General features: G+C 38.6%; 1 long non-coding RNA gene across 1 annotated transcript; it reads right to left on the reverse strand.

Moving 5' to 3' along the window:
- Positions 1-1122: 1122 nt before the first annotated feature.
- Positions 1123-18123, reverse strand: LOC134298287 (uncharacterized). The gene is made up of 3 exons (XR_010005290.1): positions 17890-18123; positions 3403-3540; positions 1123-1204 (listed from the first exon to the last, which is right to left on the reverse strand). It is a non-coding gene; the product is annotated as an uncharacterized LOC134298287 (long non-coding RNA).
- Between the last annotated feature and the right edge of the window lie 2414 nt (positions 18124-20537).

A 20537-nucleotide genomic window follows, 5' to 3' on the forward strand; every position in this document is an offset into this window, starting at 1 on the left:
TACTTTTTCTTCCTAAAAAAGTCAGGTACTTTCTAGACTCAACCCAGATTTTAGATTTTAAGTCAGACAAGGTGGCACTTGTTTAATTATTGTGTTCTAGAAGGCTTTCATGGCCGGAATCACAAGGTTGTTGTGTGTTTTCCAGGCTGTATGGCCATGTTCCAGAAGCATCCTCAGAGGTTTTGAGGATACCTCACAACCTCTGGGGATGCCTGTCATAGATGTGGGCAAAACGACAGGAGAAAATGCTTCTGGAACATGGCCATACAGCCTGGAAAATACACAACAACCCTGTTTCATTATTCTATGGTTAATCATCAAAATCCTCTGAAGGGGTGGTCATAAATCAGACCAGACCTGAAGTAATGTGACAACAGCAACAACAGAAGCAGCAGAAGCAGCAGAAGCAGCAATAGCTGTTGTCTTATGAATAGCTGATATCCCAAAGGAACTCCAGCTTACAAGCATGTAATATTTTCCCCAGATTTTCAATTATTTCCATTTTCTGATGCATGAGTACCTTGTGATTCAACTTCTGTTGTGACTAATTATAGTGATTACTGTATATCTTTTGAGGCAAGTTGCCATCTTAGTCAATGAGAATGCTTAGGGCTAAAACATCAGCTTATTTCAATGACTAAGTAGTACCTCATCACACATGCCATAAGAAACAACTGTGAAGTAGACAACTCGTGGCTTTTGGCTTGTCATTTTCTTTCTCCCATCCATCCCAATCTATCTAATAATCCCCTGCATCATTGTCTTCCCTTTTACATTTTTGGGGGGCAGATCATATACAACCATGAACGTTTGTAACCTCCATCTAAATGGAGAAAGGTAAGAATATATTTCTGGATCCACTGAACTGTGCAGTTCCCCACAATCTGTTCAACCAGTTCTAGCAAGGCAAACCCCATGCTGTGTCAAATTATGATTGTGGCTATGATTATTATTTTGATGGGCATCTCACGATCTGTTACACTACTTCTGGCAAGGCAAACTCAATGATCTGTTAAAACAGGACAAGCTGCATACAATCTGCAGACGGGTGTAACATGACATGTCAAAAACTATACCTCTGACACATGGGAAATGAGTGAAGATGATTTCCAATACCTTTTTCAAAAGGTTCTGTCTGCAGATCTTTTTCTTAGGAATGCCTGTGGATTATCTATGAAAGAGACCTTGCATCACGTGATGGGACCTGTTGGCATCAGTATGCAAAGGGTATCAGACATAGGGTAAAGACTGTGATACAGCCTTAAATCAAATCTTGAGGGGAAAATTTACTGATTAGAGGACTCTTTGGATGTACTCCAAAAAAGCAATTTTTCCAAACTCTGGATCTAAACTCTTTAATTGTGTCCTATTTGCCACAATTAAAGCTTTTGTATTTTCTGGAACATGTGCTGATACTTTGAGATTTTAAGCTAAAATATAAAAACATTTTCTCTAATTGTGCAATTGGAAGTCACTGATTAGAAATTTAATTATTTATTTATTTTCCTCAAAGGAAGCTATGAGCAACTTTAGCAATTTTTGTTGCCATCAGAATGTCATTCATAACTACCCAAATTTCAGTGTAGCATTTCTTTGCAGAAGAACTTTTTCTGCACAGAAAGAGAAATCAGTGATTCCCCCCCCCCCCCCCCCCCATAAAGTAAGTTCTCAATAGCTAAGATTATCATCAGTCTAGGAGTCTTCTTGTCATGATTTTTAGATGCTGAAGAAACATGGTTGAAATTTTTTTTGACAATTTTTCATGTTTCACTGGATAACAGCCCCTGCTATTTCCATGATAACTGCAATGGATAAACTTATGATAAATATACATATCAACAGAGATTCGTGTGGAAATTAATATGAAATCTGCACCAAAACTCAAGATATTTTCCTCCTATTAAGCCTGAGAAAAATCTCTAATGCCCTCAGTCCTCATTATAGCAAATTCTGACCTGGTAGTTTTATTTAGACTATTTTTTTAAATGATTCATTTCTTTAAAAAGACAACAACAAAACCATCTGTTCTTCTAGCAACTATTCTTTATGTCATTGGCAGCCAGGCACTGATGAATTTAAAATACAGTAGCAAGGAATCCATCTTAATACCAAGAGCATAAGAATCTTAAATGTACATTCTCCTCATTTCATCATCCCTGAGGCATTATTCAAAATCTAGGAAAAATATCATTTCGCCTCATTACTTTGTTTAAATATTGACACTTTTACATTTCATTTCTAATAAATACCCTTGGCACTATTCTAGCAGATAAATCCTTCCTCATATCAGTATTAACATGGCATCTCCACGTCCCTTTATTCTATATTGAGTTGGCTTGTTTTACATACTTTTCATGTCAGTCAATTTAAACCTCCTTGAACTGCAGCACAAGTGAATATGAAGTGCAGTATGTCATCGAATCTAAAAAGTTTTGTCTTCAAACGAACATAACAGATGCCATCACCAACTGATAAGTTACGTGTCCTCCTTCTTATGCCAGTATTTCTAAACAGGCTCCTGCTCTGAAGGCAATTGTGAGGGACATCACAAACTGTGTGATACTGAGCCACAACTATGAGCCATGTGATTCACTATCCTCTATATAAAGTTGGACAACTTTTAGAGATGGGCAGGGGCCATTTTTGCTCTACTCCAAATCTTGGCAGATCACATCCTAATTCCCTGATGGCCAGGAAATGGCATTGCCTACCCAGTCATAAATTTGGTCCTTGGGGTATATTTTTTATTTACATATAATTTGCTTCTAAAGCAATTAGTAGAAACAAGAAGTGGGTGTGTAGGTGGGGAGCACATTTAAATGGCAAATCTTGCCCACCAATAATTTTTCCAGGACATGACTTTTTATTCAGAAGATGCAACCATACTAGGAGTCTGAGGTTTCAGAGGTTGGAGGGCTTGAGAGGCCATATATGGCCCAAAGATCATACTTGGCACATGTTGCATATTGCCTTGATCTGCTGTAATTCTCAATGGAGCTCCAGCTTTAGAATGTAATTAGTATCCGTGGATCTAAGTGTAAATGGAAAGGAGTGGACATTTGATACACCACCTGTGTGTCAACAGACTGTGTACCCCCCAAATGAACCAAACCCCAGCTCAAAATCTATGGTAGGATCTCATATTGATTCATCATTTTTTCTGGATTCTCTGGGTGTGAACCTGCAAAGAGAGTCACATAAGTGGGACAACAGTGGAATGCTAAATATGTTCTGGGTTTTACTCCAAAATTTAGAGGACCTATCCAATGTGACAGACTTTTTCTGATAGTAGCATTCAGTGTCTTGGGTTACTCTTTTAAAGTTCAGTCTAAACCCAAAATCAGAAGGCTCCAGGTCCCACAGGTCCCTCATTACTCACTAGTGGTGATGTCACGATCTCACCTTCTGTTTCCTGCATGTTTTCTTCCTTTGCAAAACGTGCTTCTATCTTTCTGATTCAAATAAATGGTCTTTGTAATTTCCTGTGGTGTTGCTTTCTTCAGCTCACTGTAAAATAGACATGGTTGGTACCGTGTTTCCCTGAAAATAAGACAGTGTCTTATATTAATTTTTGCTCCCAAAGATGCGCTAGGTCTTATTTTCAGGGGGTGTCTTATTTTTCCATGAAGAAGACTTCACATTTATTGTTGAACCAAAAAAGAGAACATTTATTATGTACTGTTCAGTAGTTGTCATCACAAACCAGCACGACCATACAAACTGTGAATCCTATCAAGAATTTATTGTTACTATCACTAGTTACATGTACAACAATCTATGGTACATACATTTACTGATCCTGCATGCTCTGGTGTTCTGTTCGGCAGGCATGCTTCCAAACAAAAACTTTGCTAGGTCTTACTTTCAGTGGAGGCCTTATATTTAGCAATTCAGCAAAAACTCTACTAGGTCTTATTTTCAGGAGATGTCTTATTTTAGGGGAAACAGGGTATGTAATATACTTTCTATTGCATGTGGTTAGCAGTTTGCAGCCTCTCTGATATGTGAAATGCTCCATGGAAATGGACACATGATATCATTCTGCTTGCAGAATGTCATGCCATGCTTGGTAATGTAGGATCTAGGCCAGTGGTTCTCAACCTGGGGTCCCCAGCTGTTTTTGGCCTACAACTCCCTGAAATCCCAGCCAGTTTACCAGCTGTTAGGATTTCTGGGAGTTGAAGGCCAAAAACATCTGGGAACCTCAGCCTGAGAACCACTGATCTAGGCCAATATTTTCTAGAGCTCTTTGCTCTTAGGTTGTTGAGTTTGCAATATTCTGGGCATAAAAAAGAAATAGGTAGCACCATCTCCCATTTGGAAGAGATGCAGAGTGTGTGAAACAGTTTTTCTATGAGAGATTGAGAAAAAGAAGGACAGTTGGGGGTAGAATTCTAGCAGCTGAAGTCAAATTGATAGCAGTGTTGGCCAGATCCGATTGTATGTCTTTAAGTGTTTTTTAAAACTTTTGTTGACCCTAAGGTGAGCTTACATGGGTATCCTTGTCAAGATCCTTGTTAGATGGGGTTTGCCACTTGCCACCCTCTTAGGATAAGAAATGGTGACCTACAGATTTGAAATCTGTTCTTGGGAGTTATAATCAAACATTCTAACCACTACACCATGCTGGTTCTCTTCATGATTATTTTTAAAATGTGCATAAATCAGATTGTAGAAATGATATAAAGGAGATAGCTATCTCATGGTGCAATTGTGATAAAATCAGATACTGTAATGCAAATTTAGCCAAAAGGTATATATACATATATTTTTTAAAAAATATAGAAAATCATTAATAATTCTGTTTCACACCTGGTTTCAAATAGAAAAAAAGGCCTAGAGATATTTTTGACTCTCATAAATCTTGGACTGAGGATGCCTGATGTCTCTTTTTCAGTGAAATGCTTTGCCATGGGCGAACTTTTATCATCTCAGTTGGTATTCTTTTGTACCCCAATGCTCTGACCTTCTGTAGACATCTCAGAAACATACATTAGACCACAAGGGCACTTCATCATGTAAATGACAAGTTCAGCATCACAGGTAATCTTTTATTTAATGGCAAATTTCTTACTAGTGTGCCTTTTGATGGCAGTGATGAAAGAATCTGCTTTTTCTTTCCCCTTTTCCAGTTCCCTGTTGTTATATCTGACACACTGACAGTGGCAATAAGCTAATCTGCATGAACCATAATTCTAAGAGAAAATATTTTTACTAGATTTTATGTGATTTATAGTCCAATTGGATTATAATGCTGTCTTGATTTGCCCTTTATTTATATGCATTAATGGAAGGTGGAAGGACTCTCACATTCAATAATATTTCCTTAGCAAAGAAAACGTGCTGCTCATTCTTCATTACTTTAATAATCCAAAGAGATGGTAGAATGTGGACACAAATGAATTGCACCAAAAAGCCTTTAATCCTAACTCAGTTAATAGCTCTTTCAGAAGAGACTGGTGGTTTACAGAAGGTATCAAAATGTTCTGACTCACATTTTTTCCAGCATGAAATGAGGTCACCTGATAATGAAGATTTAACACTCCACTAAATGGTTTCCTTCCTTTTGTGGTATTAATCATTCCTTCTGAATGAAGCTGATCTTGTCAAGAGGCCAGGCTGAAAGCTGGGTAATGGGATTTGGAAAGAGATGTGGCAGGTTCTATCTTCAGTGCCTAGTTGAGTATGTCATGGAATTAGATGGCAGACACCCAGCTAGAGGAGTAACTATTAAGAGTCTCAGGACCTGACTCAGAGTATTAGGGTCTGACTTGTCTTCTCAAGGCAAGAGCACATCCCTGAAAACATATTTGAAAGCCAATATCCCGCTACTCCCACTATTACTTGTTGTTTCACTGTAGACTTTCTAGGGTCTGAGTTCTCCCCTCTCAAACAACAACAAGTTGCAGATACACAGGTGAGATAAATGGTTAGCACATGTCATTTACTTGAAAGCCATGCTCTGAGCAGTTGTGCTTGATGCCATCATTAATGCATTTGTGATCTCACCATTGTTGATGAAGTTAAAATTACAGAGCCTGGTATATTCTTGGCCTGGCAACACTATACATCTGGTCATCTATTATTTCTAACACCCCATGAAGTCCATGATGAAAAAAGGCAGGACAGTCATTCAACCAACCAATCAATCATAAATATGTAATGGCAAATAACGTGTTTGTTTAGCTATATGGGGATTTATGTCCACATGTCTTCAAAGATTTTCCCAGCTCTGTGAAACAAAGTTTCAGAAAGGGGTGGAGTGGTTGAGCATTTTAAGAGTGACCTGTTCCAGTACAGCAGCGGTTCTCAAACTGCTCCACAGAGCCCTTAAGCCTACAAGGCTTCCCCACCAACATCATAGCTTACAAGGCCTCCCCACCGCTGCCACCACAGCTTGCAAGGCCTCCTGCTACAACCACCATCATGACCTGTAAGGCTTCTTGATAATAATAATTATTATTTCAAAGACTGGATGGTACTCTGTTGGGGGTGCTTTGAATTGTGCTTTTACTGCATGGCAGAAACTGGGTGCACCTGGGTTTGCTGCTATCATCATCATCATCATCATCATCATCATCATCATCATCATCATCATCATCATATCATCATCACAAAGGCTGCATGGCCATGTGGATGCTTTAACTGTGCTTTTCCTGCATAGCAGAAGAGGGTTGGACTGGATGGCCCCTGGGGTCTTCCACAGAAAAAAACTACTGTTAAGTTTATGTTGGTTAAAATTGTTCTTCGTTTTAAATATTGTATATTTCTTTCATTGTTTTGTTATTTATTTATTTATTTTGCACTACAAACAAGGTATGTGCCATGTGCATAGGATTTTTTTTCATGGTTTTTCAGTTAGTTCACACAAACATTCTCCATCCATCTGTCACTGTGCTACAGATTGGACTCAAGTAAATGTATGTGTAGAGCCAGTTCCTGGGAATGCATCAGGGGATTGGCAAACTACTGATACACCAGGGACATGGGGAGATCTAAGTCTTGAACAAAGATGGAGGGACTGGAGGGATGATGGGTGAGGTTCATGTATGAGATCAAGATCAGCTGTGGATAATGATGACAGGGCGGAGGCTTCATCATCATCGGATAACGATGTGTAAGTTAAAAGTGGAGTTGGAAGTACAGACTCCTTGCAGAAGGCAAGGTGTCGTTTTGGACATTGGGTTATCGCTGCCTATTCTCCTGTTGGGCTTGGGTCCTGGCTGTACAGCTTCATGTTCCTGGATTCGATTTGGCTCTCGACGATGGCTTCGCTTGTTCCTGGCTTGGTGTTTCCTGGCTTCCCCTTTGGCTCCTGAATTCGGCTTGGCTCCTGACGACGGCGTCGCTACTCCTGGTTGGCTCTCCTTTTGGTTCCTGAATTTGGCTTGGCTCCTGACGATGACATCGCTACTCCAGGTTGGCTCTCCTTTTGGTTCCTGAATTTGGTTTGGCTCCTGACGACGGCATCGTTACTCCTGGTTGGCTCTCCTTTTGGTTCCTGTATTCGCCTTGGCTTTTGACGACGACTCCGCTACTCCCAGTTGGCTATCCTTTGGTTTCTGGATTCAGCTTGGCTTTTGCACAACGGTGTCATCTGCTCTCGCTACGGGTGAGCTTTTGGCCCTCTCCTGGCTTTCTGTGCCATAGCTTGGCATGACTATAGTTTCAGTGAACTCTTGGCTGGAGTTAAGACGGATTATCAGGCAGGATAATCCGGATTATTTTCTGTTCTCACATTTTTTTTGCCTTTTCTTGAAGCAAAGACATTTACTTTTACCAGGTACACTGAAGTTAAGTGTTCCTAGGTTCAGAATAGCATTTAATAAACGTTATCTTTACTCATTGTGTGTGGCCCTTTAAGAGGGTCTGTGTCCTGACAGATCTGGTCTGTGCCCTGAAGACAGAATGGAGACAAATCTCTCAATTTGAGTTTCTTCTGGTTTGCCATTTTACATGTCTAAAATTCATTCTTATACTCATTTTTCCAATATATATATATTTATATAGTAGGCCCTTTATATATGCTGCAGTTTGATTCCAGGACCCCCTATAGAAGTCCAAGTATTCTTTACATAAAATGGTGTAGTAAAAAAGTATCCCTTAAGACAAGATCAAGATTTTTGGATATATTTTCAAGCTGTGGATGGTTGAATTTGTGGATGCATAATCCATGAATATGAAATGTTGTGTGTAAATAGTTTAGCCTAGTATTCCTAATTTTCCCAGCAGTTTTCCTTAGCACTGTTGTGTGATTTTTTTAAAAAAAAGATGTTATCATTTGTGTGTGCTTTGAACTAATATACAAATTTTATATTCTTTTTTGTTAGAAAAAATGTGAAGTTCTCAGAATTGTGAATAATAGACATGTTATCTTGAAATTTGGTGCCCTGTTAGTTTATAAACACACTTGCTAAATCTCTCATGCTGTAGGCCTTCATTAGTTTTCTTATAATACACAGCTTTGTCCAAAATGCTGTAGCCCAAAATACTTACGGTGCTAAACAGATATTGCTTGAAATTGCATTTTCTGCTACCAAGGTACACCTGTGGTGAAGTCTTCCATGGAAGGGGTGGAATGCACTGAAAATCTTGTGGATAGAAACAAGAAGTTTTGCTGGGGCTCAATATTTTTTGATCAGTCATTCAGAGCCAGAAACTAATAGAGAAAGACTGATAGTGTATATCACAAACCTTTGGCAACAATCAGACAATCACGTAAGATGTCTCTGTTGACAAAACCAAAGAGATTTCTATACCACTAAGCAATGGTTGATAAAACATTGGCCATGGATGACAGATATGCATTCACTTCCTGTTTATAGCACAATAATGTTGACCTAGGGTGCATCTACACTGTAGAATAAATGCAATTTGTCACTACTTTAACTGCCATAGCTCATAGCTATGGAATCATGGAAATTGTTGTTTGGTGAAGCACCAGCACTCTTTAGCAGAAAAGGCTAAAAATCTTGTAAAACTACAAGTACCATGATTCCATCCCTAGTTAATTATTTCTTGTGCCCCAGCCTTTTCAAATCTCAGATGCCTTGTGCTGGAAAATAGCTTCTAAAAATCTGCAAATTAAATCCAGAACTTGTTTCTTCTGAGAATATCGCATATGAATCCAGTATTGACTATTTGTGTGCAATTAGTTTTCCCCACATCCATTTTTTATGAGCGTAGGCTCTCCCACCTCCAATCTTTATCTTCAAAATAATGAATTAAAAATCTTTGGAGTGGAACTTCTTAATCCACACACACATCATGTGTGACTAAACATCAGCCTATCACTTCAAAGCACATAAATAGGTTTTCATTAAGCACAGTTCCAAATAAAAAACAGAATGGGCACAAACTGTCATTAAACTAAATAACTTTCCCAAGAGATGTTCCAATAAATTATTAGAATGGCTTGTTCTAATTAAGTGCTATGTACTACCATGTCATGGTCTATAATCAACTACCAACAAGGCCTATTTTTTATTAGCAGTAACAACTGTTGCATATATAATAATTCAGTAATAGTTTTGTTCATAATTTTTAGAGATGTTATATAAGAATATTTCCTTATGGTTGCATGAAACATTCTCGGAGTTTTAGAGTTACTTCAAAAGTAGCACAATTCACTTGGGGGAAAAGGCTTCATCAAATATTTGTGTTATTTTCCATGCCCTTTTCCACCCTTGTTCTTGTTGCTTCTGGACACTGTTTTCTTTCTTAATATTTGTCATCACTTTCTTTAGCCTCGTTTGTCCTCATTGGTACTTTGGCTGTAGCTACCCATGCCTTGTTGTTCACCAACATTAATTACATCCTCATATCAGATGTGACTGGCACTCCAGCGCAATTAATTGGATGTCATGTGCCAAAGGATTTTTCAGACTTGTACCTCCAGAGCTTTCTCTTCAGAATATGAAGGATTTCATTCAGGTTGTATTAGTCTGAATCATTTTGTCCAATGACCTAACAATCTGATAGAGAGTAGAGACCAAGATAGGGCTTCAGTCTGAGTGACTTACTGCACAAAGTAGCAGGGTAGATTTGCTCACTTGGGATCAGACTTCCATCTCAATTATATCTTCTGCTTTCCCCCCACTCAATTAACTTCTTCCTCTTGTTTCTTTCCTTTTATTAGGCAAAGTGAGGCAATTATCTGAGAGAGCATTAGAAGTCTCCAGTAAGGGGTCTGATGCTTGATCTACACTGTTCTATATCTCAGAATCTTATCCCAGATTATCTAAATTATATCAGATTATCTGGCAGTGTAGACTGCTATAATCCAGTTCAAAGCAAATAACCCAAGATCAGATCCTGGGATATAGGGCAGTGTAGATCCAGCCTGTCCCAATCTCTGCTTAGGAACAAAACTAGAGGTGCTGCACTATCTGCACATAAATTAAAATTATCCTGTTATCCTCAGGCATGATGGACGGATGATGCTAAACCATCAGTGGTAATGAAATAAAATTTAGCTGGCAGTGCTGGAAATCCAGTGAGTATCTACACATGAAACTGGGACTGTGTGCATTCTGTCTCCAGTAGTGTAGCAGGTTAAACTGCTGAGCTGCTTAACTTGCTGACCAAAAGGTTGGCAGTTCAAATCTGGGGAGCGGGGTTTGCTGCTGCTGTTAGCCCCAGCTTCTGCCAACCTAGCAGCTGGAAAACATGCAAATGTGAGTAGATAAATAGTTACCACTCTAGCAGGAAGATAATAATGCTCCATGCAGTCACGCCGACAACATGACCTTGGACGTGTCTACGGACAGCACCGGCACTTCGGCTTAGAAATGGAGGTGAGCACCAACCCCCAGAATTGGACGTGACTAGACTTAATGTCAGGGGAAAACCTTTACCTACTATATCCTGTTTTTCAGCTCAGCACATTCCAACAGGGAAGGAAGGAAGGAAGGAAGGAAGATGAAAATTCCTTGTTTTCATTGCCAGCACAAACAACCCCGCATATGTATGCTTGCCCATAATGTCCTGCTCATGTACCGAGGAGGAGTTGTTTAAAGCTAAGGACAATGCAGTTGCTGTTGCCCGCTTTTGGTCTAAAACTATTTAGCTGCTTGTGATTTCTTTATTTTATCACTTTTAAACTTATTTATTATGCAATGCTTTTGACACGAAATAAAATAAAAATTGCCAGCACAGCTAGTGGACTAAATGTGGCAGCTCTAATAGTTGCTACCAACATTAAGAAAAAACAAATCCTGGTCTCCTCCTCTCTTCTGGAGAACATTTGAAGATGCTCAATGAATTGGCAGAAGAAGTTTGCTTTCATTGCTATACTACTTTGTAGTGATGGACTGACTGAGGCAGCAGGAAAATTCATTGCACACTCACACCACATCATGCATCAATCTATGTCATAAGGGAGGTGCTTCATCATATAGAAGCTTCTCCATAACCCCCTGTGTCCAAGTTGAGTATAGATGGTTGCCAGTATGTGATGCTGGTCAAAGAACTTGAAGACCAGCAGAACAATGGCATGTACTGACTTGCTTCTTTTATCTGGTAGATGCAGCAAGGCCATTTTATTGAGTGAAGCAGCAATATGGAATTAATAATCTCAAAGTCAAAGCTTTGTCAAGTGACTTCATAATCCAATAGAGAACAACTGACCTCAATCTGAGTGATAAGCGACCTCATCAGTAATAAGCGTGGGGTGATTTGCCAGCCTCTGTAGCAAATTGGTGGGGCAACGGGGCAATCATGGCACTCCCTGCCCCACTCAGAGTGATGCTTCCCCATCATATGTGGGGAAAAGTTGCTGAGTGGCTTCCCTCTGCACTGTTGTTCCTTACAGAACATTGGAAGCCTCCCATGTTCTGAGTGCAGCGCCATAAGATGCTTGTGCCCCAGTTCATCAATGGAGCCCAACTAGAAGCCAGCATGCCTCATATGATGGGAGGTGTTGGGCTCAGTGGATCAACTGGGGCACAAGCTTCCTACAATGTTTTCAGCCTCCAGTGTGATGAAGTCCTTATTACAATAAAGTGGCCGGGTAGACTGTTACAGAGCAATCTGGAACTATTCCAGAGTTCCTTCCAGCCCAAACATATCTCCTGCTTCTGCCTCTCTTAGCAGTATAATGGTTTTGATTGCTTTTCTACTTGCTGTTAGATGGGATCGTTCTTTTTATTTTCAAGCTCTTAAAAATGTCCTCAGAGTTTTGTATGAGCATGTCACTCACAACGTCCATGGTGGGAGCTTTTAACACCTTTTAACACTCTATGAAGCCAAACCAAGAGGTTTTTGGTCTTCTTGACAACGATTCAGGGGAACAGTGTGCAGAAGGTTGTTCAGAACACAAGATAGATTACTTCTCCTTTACCTTCCACTTTCCAGTCCATGGGCCCTTCCACACAACCATATAACCCCCCAAAACAAGGCAAAATATCCCATAATATCTGCTTTGAACTGGATTATTGGAGTCCACACTGACCTATATTCCAGTTCAAAGCAGAAAATGTGGGATTTTATTCAGCTGTGTGGAAGGGGCTCATGTCTTTTATATTTAAAAGGGACATTTGTGGATTCAGACATATGTTTCACATATCTCCTTTGATTTTCAAGCTAGATATGAGAAATTTAAATATTCTTTAGACCTATAGGGCAAGAAATAATAACAGTGCATATGAGCTTTTTTGAGAAAGTAGTATTTGATAAGGGTTGGGAAGTTAAAGTATTTGATAATGTATTTTCCTTTTTGGAATATTCCTTTAAAAGTAAAAAAAATGTTCCCATTCTAATCAATGAGAGTAAGATTACACATAGCACAATACATGTTTTAGTTAACTGCATTATTCCTTTTTCAAATGCAAATAGTAGCTGTAGAAAGAGCTAATTGAAGTGCAGATATTAAAAAAATAACCCAGGGCCAGTTTTTCCTCAACCTTTCCCCTTTTGTCACAGTCCCAAAGGAAATAGTCTTCTTTCAGCCTCTGTTTTTATGCATGTGGGATAGGAGATTGTAAGCAATTTGAGCTTTTACTTCTTGCTCTGAATATGCAGTGTTAGAGAAGATGGTTTCAATGGGAACATGGTATAGAAGGAAAGACCTTATTTCCCCACAGTCACAAATCTAATTTATCTCTCCTGTGTTTGTTATTTGCTCCCCCTCCAAAAAAGATCTATACAACTCAATGAGACATTTAGTTCTCTGTGTAGTTTGGCACTCTCTTTTCATAGTTGTGAAAGTGTATACTGACAGATAAATATTCAGTTAGATCTGGAAGATGCAAGCTGCACCTGTTTTGGTAATGTTGAACTAGTCAGTGTAGCCGATGGTGAGAAATGTTGGGAGTTGCAGTTTTGCAATACCTGGATCACTGCACTTTTCCTGCCAGAGTTAGGTGATTTGGGTAAGAGAGTTCATAGAATTTAAAATATGTTTAGATAGATTATGATTTTTTCATATTTTTAATTATTTCACTATAGATCCATATGTAATTCTTAGCCAGAGTTAAATCTGTACTAGAAATCTGGTTCCATTATTCTTAATTCTGAGTAAAGCTACCCAGAATTGCACTGCCAATTTGCATGAGTTAAAAGATTTTTTTATTTGTTTAAAATAGTTAACCAACTTTCAAGAATAAGGAAGCCAGCACTGTACTTCAGGAGAAAAGACAAATTTAAAAGAAGGCTTCTGTATGGGTTGCAAATCAACAGTTTCCCAACCATCACGAACATTTAGATGAAAACTGGAGACATGCTGAAAAACTTTAAAGGCAACCATATTCTGTACAAGACAGGATATTGCTTTTGAGGCCATAATGAGACATTTAATTCGAGCAATAAAGGCAATTACTTCAACATCCTGGAGCAGGTTGATTCTACCTAGCTCTTCCTAATTTTAATTGGTACCCAGCACTGCCAGTATCGTATTGTAAAAATGGAACATTCAAGAAAGAAACTTAGATTTGTTTTATAAGAGTACTAAATTCAAAAAGGTTTGATCACTGCATAATTATTAAATGCTGAAGTTTTATAATGATAACATTGTCAAAATATTACATAAAGCTTATTCATACCTTTTACAGATGGTTTTCATGAATCTGTCTGTTTCATTATAAAGATTAAAAATGGGCTGAAAAATAGGATCAAAATGAATGGATAAAAATAGTATTGCTCACACATTCTAGTGATAAGTAAAAAGACCTTCCTAGTATTAGATTGGGTACATATTTTATTCCAGAAGCCTTCCACCTATATTAGATTTTGACTCCAGAAAGCCCTAGCCACCTTGGCAAACACATAGGAATTCTGGGAGCTGAAGTTCAAAACATCTAGAAGGCCAATGTTTTATGAGACCCAACAAAAGAGACTGTTGCAGATATTTGCTCACCTTGTCTGTGAAGATAAACACTTTTTAACAGAAAAAAATATCTCTTGTTTGAAAACAGTGTATTTTCATGTGTAGATGTAAGTTCCTCTATTTAATATTCTTTTTGAAATCCTATTTATTGATATCCTCAATTGCTAGTGATTCAATGCAATATTTTATTACAATTGTAATTATTTCATCATTCTCAAAACAGTCCCTTAGCTAATTCCGTATATGGGAATCATACTATCTTAGAGTTGGATAGAGTTACAAGAGCCATCTAGTGAAACCTCTTGTCATTCAGAAATGCACAATTACAGGATTTCTGAAATATGCTCAACTGATTTCTCTTTAAAGATCACCAAATGTGTGTTTACTATTCACTGAGGCAATCTTGGCTGTTAAATAGTTCTTCTGGTAAATAAATTCTTCATAATGTTTTTCTAAGTCATTCATAATGGGCTTGATTTCCTGATCTTTGATCATATTTTTACTTACTTAGGCGATCCCTCATAGTTTGTGGATGATGGTCCTCCATTTCTTGGAAGACGCCTGTGCGTGATTTTTTTAATGTGTGGAGGTCAGTGCATGGCCGGTCAACACACAGTCTTCACAGATTGCGGTCCCAGCAGTGGTGTGATTAACACAACGAGAGTGGCTTCTCAGTCTGTTGCAGCCTTCTTCCGCCTTCACAGCCGTTGTAACATGTAACATGTTATCCTCCGCCTGCTCAGCCGTTGAGGTCTTTAGGTCTTCGGATTGTTCTTGGTCTGGATCCTCCCCTGGGAGCGTGTGACTCCCGTGGTTGTGCCCGCAGGTTCATTGGAACACACAAGCCCCCTCACCATGTCAAGGTGACAATCCATCAAGGGGGTTGATCATATCAGTTGCCCTTCTTTCAACATGTTTTGGCTCATCAATATATATATTGTTGAATTGTCAATCAAGGATGAAGTCATAACATTACATAGCTAATATATTTCAGCTAAATCATAACAAAGAATGCTCCAGAAAATGTAAAATTTTAAATCTGGTGCCACCCACACCTCTAGAATGAATGTGTGGAATTCTGAGGCTTCCTTACACTTGCAAAAAAAAATTGCACACACCTCGGATGGAAGGCTGACTGTCCTCATGATGTGGAGTGGTTTCTGGGGAGTATAATGAGATCTTTTTGCTGTAAACTGTTTTGAGGCAATGTTTGGAGATATTTTAGAGCAGTGTGGTCCAAACCAAGGCCCGTGGGCCGCATGCAGTCCACCAATTTATTTATGTTGGCCCTTGCCCTTCTTATTGGAAAAATATTTTAATTTAACATTTGGAAAAAAATGTTTATCCTTCTTACTGCTTTAAGTTTTTAAGAAACGGACATATAATGACCATATCTCTGGCCCTCAAATTCCTATACTAAAGTTTGATTGGCCTCAGGTAACTAAAGGTTGGACCACAATGCTCTAGAGTTTTCTAGAAAATCTGGAGTATCCTATGACTTTGGAGCAGTCTGGACAGCAGGAGCGGGTCTGATTCAGTCCAATTTGCTGTCCAGACTGGACATCACTCTTTCCCTGTGATCACCAGCACAGGAAAGTTATAGATTGTGCTGTGTTGTGATCATTGCTAATCCTAGCTAGTCCTAGCTTTTTCGATATGTAGACACCCCATTCAGATGTCAGCAGAGGTGACCTCAATGACCAGAAGCTCAGATTGAGTTCTGTTACTGGCTAGGAGTGGTGGTGGTGACACAGAGATACAGGCCACCCCAGTGGAATGGATGCACTTCCAGGATATTCTAACACATGTGAGCCAATTCTCTCACACTTGCAGTTTCTCAAGTTGCTCCTGACATTAACCCTTCCCCTTTGGAAATGATTATGCTGGATGGTTAAACAAATCTGGTTATGTGTCATAGTTACGACTGGTAAAATAGTCAGAGATGGTAAATAATGAATTTTTTAACATATAGATGTAGCTGATTTGGATTCTACATGGGAGAAAAGCGGGATCCAAATTATATCAATAAATAAAGTTCTTTATGCCTATTGGCTAACCAAATTAAAGTAACGCCATAATTGGGATTCTGGGACATTACACTATATTTTTCTGCCTGGCTGTCACAGTTGCATTTTGATAGGTATTTTAAGGTTATAGATATGGCTCAGCTTGAGACATTACATAAAGAAAAGAGCTAGTAGAAGCACAGAAAGTCTGCAACGGAAAACAAAGGTTGAGGGAGAAGGAAAGAAACATCATGGCAAGAACAGAAAGTGAATACTGGCTGCATTTAAGCAGGCAAAGACAAACTGCTTTGTCCTTTTCTACAAAGTCAACAGGCAGTCCCCAAGTTATGAACAAGATAGGTTCTGTACGTAAGTTTGTTGTTAAGTTGAATTTGTATGTAAGTTGGAACAGGTGTAACTCCAAGAGATAAATAGATAAATAACAGCTTTGGACAGCATAGGGAAGGCTTAACACCCCTGTGGTGTTTTTTTTGCTGTCTGTGCCCATTTAGAAGATTTCACCTCACTTTCTATCCCTGTGACAACTGACATTTGAAAATAAAATGGCTTGTTGTGGAAATAAGGATTTGTGAGAAAGCTCCAGTAGAGACACCTTTTCCCCATGATAACTCTTTCAGGAGTAAATTCCTTTCTGAGGGGTAGATTTCTCTCACTTCCTGTTGTCAAATCATGCAAGTCAGACAACCTATAGTTAAAATAATTCTGTTTGGATTATCGATGTTCAGCAGGGCAGTCTACTATCTCCCCCATTATCTGTCTAAGTGGCTATCCACATAGTCAATGTTGCTCGGTCACAGCTATTTAAGAGAAAGTAAATATATATCTGCTGTGAAAGAAAACTGAAAGCTTCTTCAGAGCAATGCATGATTGTGTGAGTTTCCTGAAGGAAATTGTTATGACCAGTTTTTAACACTCTCCTTTTAGAAGAGGTTGCTGCAGAAGGAGATTGAATTTATACAACTTTGTGGAGAAGAATGTGTTGTAATGTTTAATACTAGGGTCTACCGTCTGGAAATTAGGATCCTTTTTTGATCATTTTCTATAGTACTGAATGTGCTCCCACTATGGTGACTGTTTGTGATGGCTACAATTATTTTTACGTTAAAACAAAATAGTGATATATCCCCTGCACTACAATTATGATGCCACTTTTATTTGGGCAACCAAAATGAGTAATATACATTATTTATTTAATTTATATCCTATTTTTCCCCATGTGAACCCCATGTTAAAAAGTAAAACAGCTAAAACAGTCCAAATACAAAAAATGAAAAAAAGCATTAGTTCAATTAAAAACATTAATTTAGAACAATTCACAATCACATTTAATACAGGTAAATGCCACATCCTTGTTGACCATGAGACTTTAGGTACATAAAAGCTCCCCACCCCCAACAATGAAGAATGCTGCAATTTTGCTTTCTCATTACTCAAAAGATGCTAAAATATAAATGCTTTTAGTCATTTTAATTTGTAAAAATTAGAATATGATAGGCTTCTGGAAAAGTTGTAAACTTTTTGCACTAGATTGGGACTCACTATTCAGCTTCTGCAGAAAGACAATACAATGCAGTCATGGATTTGTAGCAGAACTGCTGACTTTAGACATTAATCCATGTCTGTGTGACCCAGGATTCACTCTGGAGGTTCCTAGCAGGTCTTTAGTTTCAGAGATATGGATAGCTGGATCCACCTAAGTCTACTCTGCCCACCACCAACAGCTGATGATATTGCATTGTGATGTCACATCAGGGCATGTGACCAGAAATATAATGTCACCCGAGAGCCTCTAGCATCAATGGTAGCCCCCATGTGCCCATGGCTCAGTTGGCTGTGTGAATGGTCAAAGGGCACTGGAGGAGCTCCCAAGCTGCATTGGAATGTTTCTGGTGATCTGGATTTATTTGATAAGTGTAGACACACCTTAAACTGTGATTATACATCAAAGAAAGGTCTGATTGAGCATTTCAGTGAGGTGGGATATATATTAATATATCTCTATCTCTATGACTAAGTCTTTAAATAAATAAATAGTGAATGACTTCACAACTCTGGCCAATTTATTTCAAAATACATTCCATTATGTCCGATAGACCTAGCATCCAAGCAAATGTGAGTTTGCTTGGAACTAAAGTTTCAGCCTTCTTTGCTGACTTCCCCTTGTATTTTACAAGTATTAGAGGACTACTATATTTATCTTCATACCTGCCTTCAGTAGATAAGTGCAAGAGGAATCTGGTGATTTCAGCAGCCTGACATGTCATCTTAAAGTCATTAGCAAAATGTGCTTTGACAAGGAAGAACTAAAATAGTGGCCTGTCATTGTATTTACATTAACCTTTATGCATACACCAAGGATATCTTAACCTTCAATTGATGTAATTTGGAATTTATTAGTCTTGATTGGTCCAATAAAAAAGAAGGGAGAAGTGAACAAGAAGCAGCTGTCTGGCTAGTAGTTGAATCCAATTCAAGTTGACTAAAAAGCATGTCCAACTGTGTTCAATGGGCTGATTCCAAAATGTGTGTCACCAGAATCACAGCCTAAGGGACCTCAATTCTTTTCTACTGCTAACATTTTATAACCATGCATTTTAGGGAGCAAAAGACTTGAGATGAAAGAGCTAGTCTGCTTTTGATAATCATTTCTTTCTGGATCTTCAAGGAAATACATTCATACAGAACTTGCAAGAGATGTTATCATTTTTAATGGGCCCATTGTGATAAAGAAATTGATCTTAACCAAGGGTCTAATAAAAAAACTACTATTTGAATTTGAACTAGATTAATACTGAGATTATTTTAAGTATGTTTTCTGCAAAATTTCTATGTGGCATTTTATTATAAAGCTACTATTTTGGAGCATTTCCATGACCAGAGATTGACAACGTATTGATTCAATGATCTTTAGCATCACATATCTCTGAGAGTTGTGCAGCTGTGACTATTGGCAGATCTGGGGCCATACTTCCAAGTAACAATGCAGCTCTGCTCTCCTGCATTCCTGCTGCTCCAGAGGTTTTCTTTTTAAAAATTAGCAGATGGATTTTTCCATTTGCTGTGATGCAGAACCCATAAATGCAGTAGATCGACTATACAAACATTCAGAAGCAGGATGAATTGTAAGTTATTAGGAAGCAGCCAAGCTGATCATAGAATGCAACCTATTTGAGAATTAGAAATGGAATCCAAAGTCCTTGTCAATGAAGCAAGTGGCATTTTCTATTAAAAATGTCATATTCAAAGAAGTTTTCTTTGAAGGAGGGCTTCAGTACAGCAGAGGTAGTCAAGTATGCTGGTAGTAGGACCTAACTGAGTGAAACTTTTCAGGAATGATGCCCTACTCATGTTATGTTGCAGTGGAGAAATTCAAGGAGATACCTCCTTTAGTTTTTTAAAAGACATTTTATTTGTAGAAACTTTAAAAATTCCTAAAAACTGTTGAATGTACAAATTTTTCTGAAACTTGACAGGTTTTCCAATCTAAATGTGTTCTACAAGTGTGGCAAGTTTTATCCTGATAGCCATAAAAACGACAGAAAGATAACCATCACAAATTTCCCCATTGGCGCTAATGGACCAAATCTTCCCGAAATATAAACAAAAAATTAGATTTTGAATTACAAATTGAAAGCAACCCCCTCATTTCAAATAATCTAATAGGGGTGTGCAAAATGAAACCAAAATTGATTTTTATCATTTCACATACCCTTGTTGGAGGATTTGGGGGTTTTATTTATGGAAAGCTTAAATGCAGAGGAAGGGTTGGGCTTTGATAAGTATTATGAGTTTGGGGCAAAAGGAAGGTGTGAACGTATTGTGTTCTATGGACCATAGTTGTACCACTATATGCATACTGTACATTAGACATGTGCATGATATTTGTCTCATTTGTTTCATTCATGTTTCTGATTCGTATCATCCATTTGGATGGCACAAAACAGAAAGACCCCCAATGAAACAAAAACTGCCTAGAAACTAAAGGCAGGTGGGAGCCAATATTGGCTCTAAACCTGCCTTTCAGATCATCCAGCTGTAGGCTCTGTGGGGCCCAGGTGTAAAGGCCCAAAGCCTGCACCCATAGGCCCAAAACTCCCAGGCCTACAAGTGCAGACTTTGGGCCTACGCACTGGGCCTCGCAGGTCCTGCAGCTGATTGCCGAGTAAGGAGTGATTCTTACTTGGCAC

Source organism: Anolis carolinensis, chromosome 4 (assembly GCF_035594765.1).
Source record: "Anolis carolinensis isolate JA03-04 chromosome 4, rAnoCar3.1.pri, whole genome shotgun sequence".
NCBI classification, from domain to species: domain Eukaryota; kingdom Metazoa; phylum Chordata; class Lepidosauria; order Squamata; family Dactyloidae; genus Anolis; species Anolis carolinensis.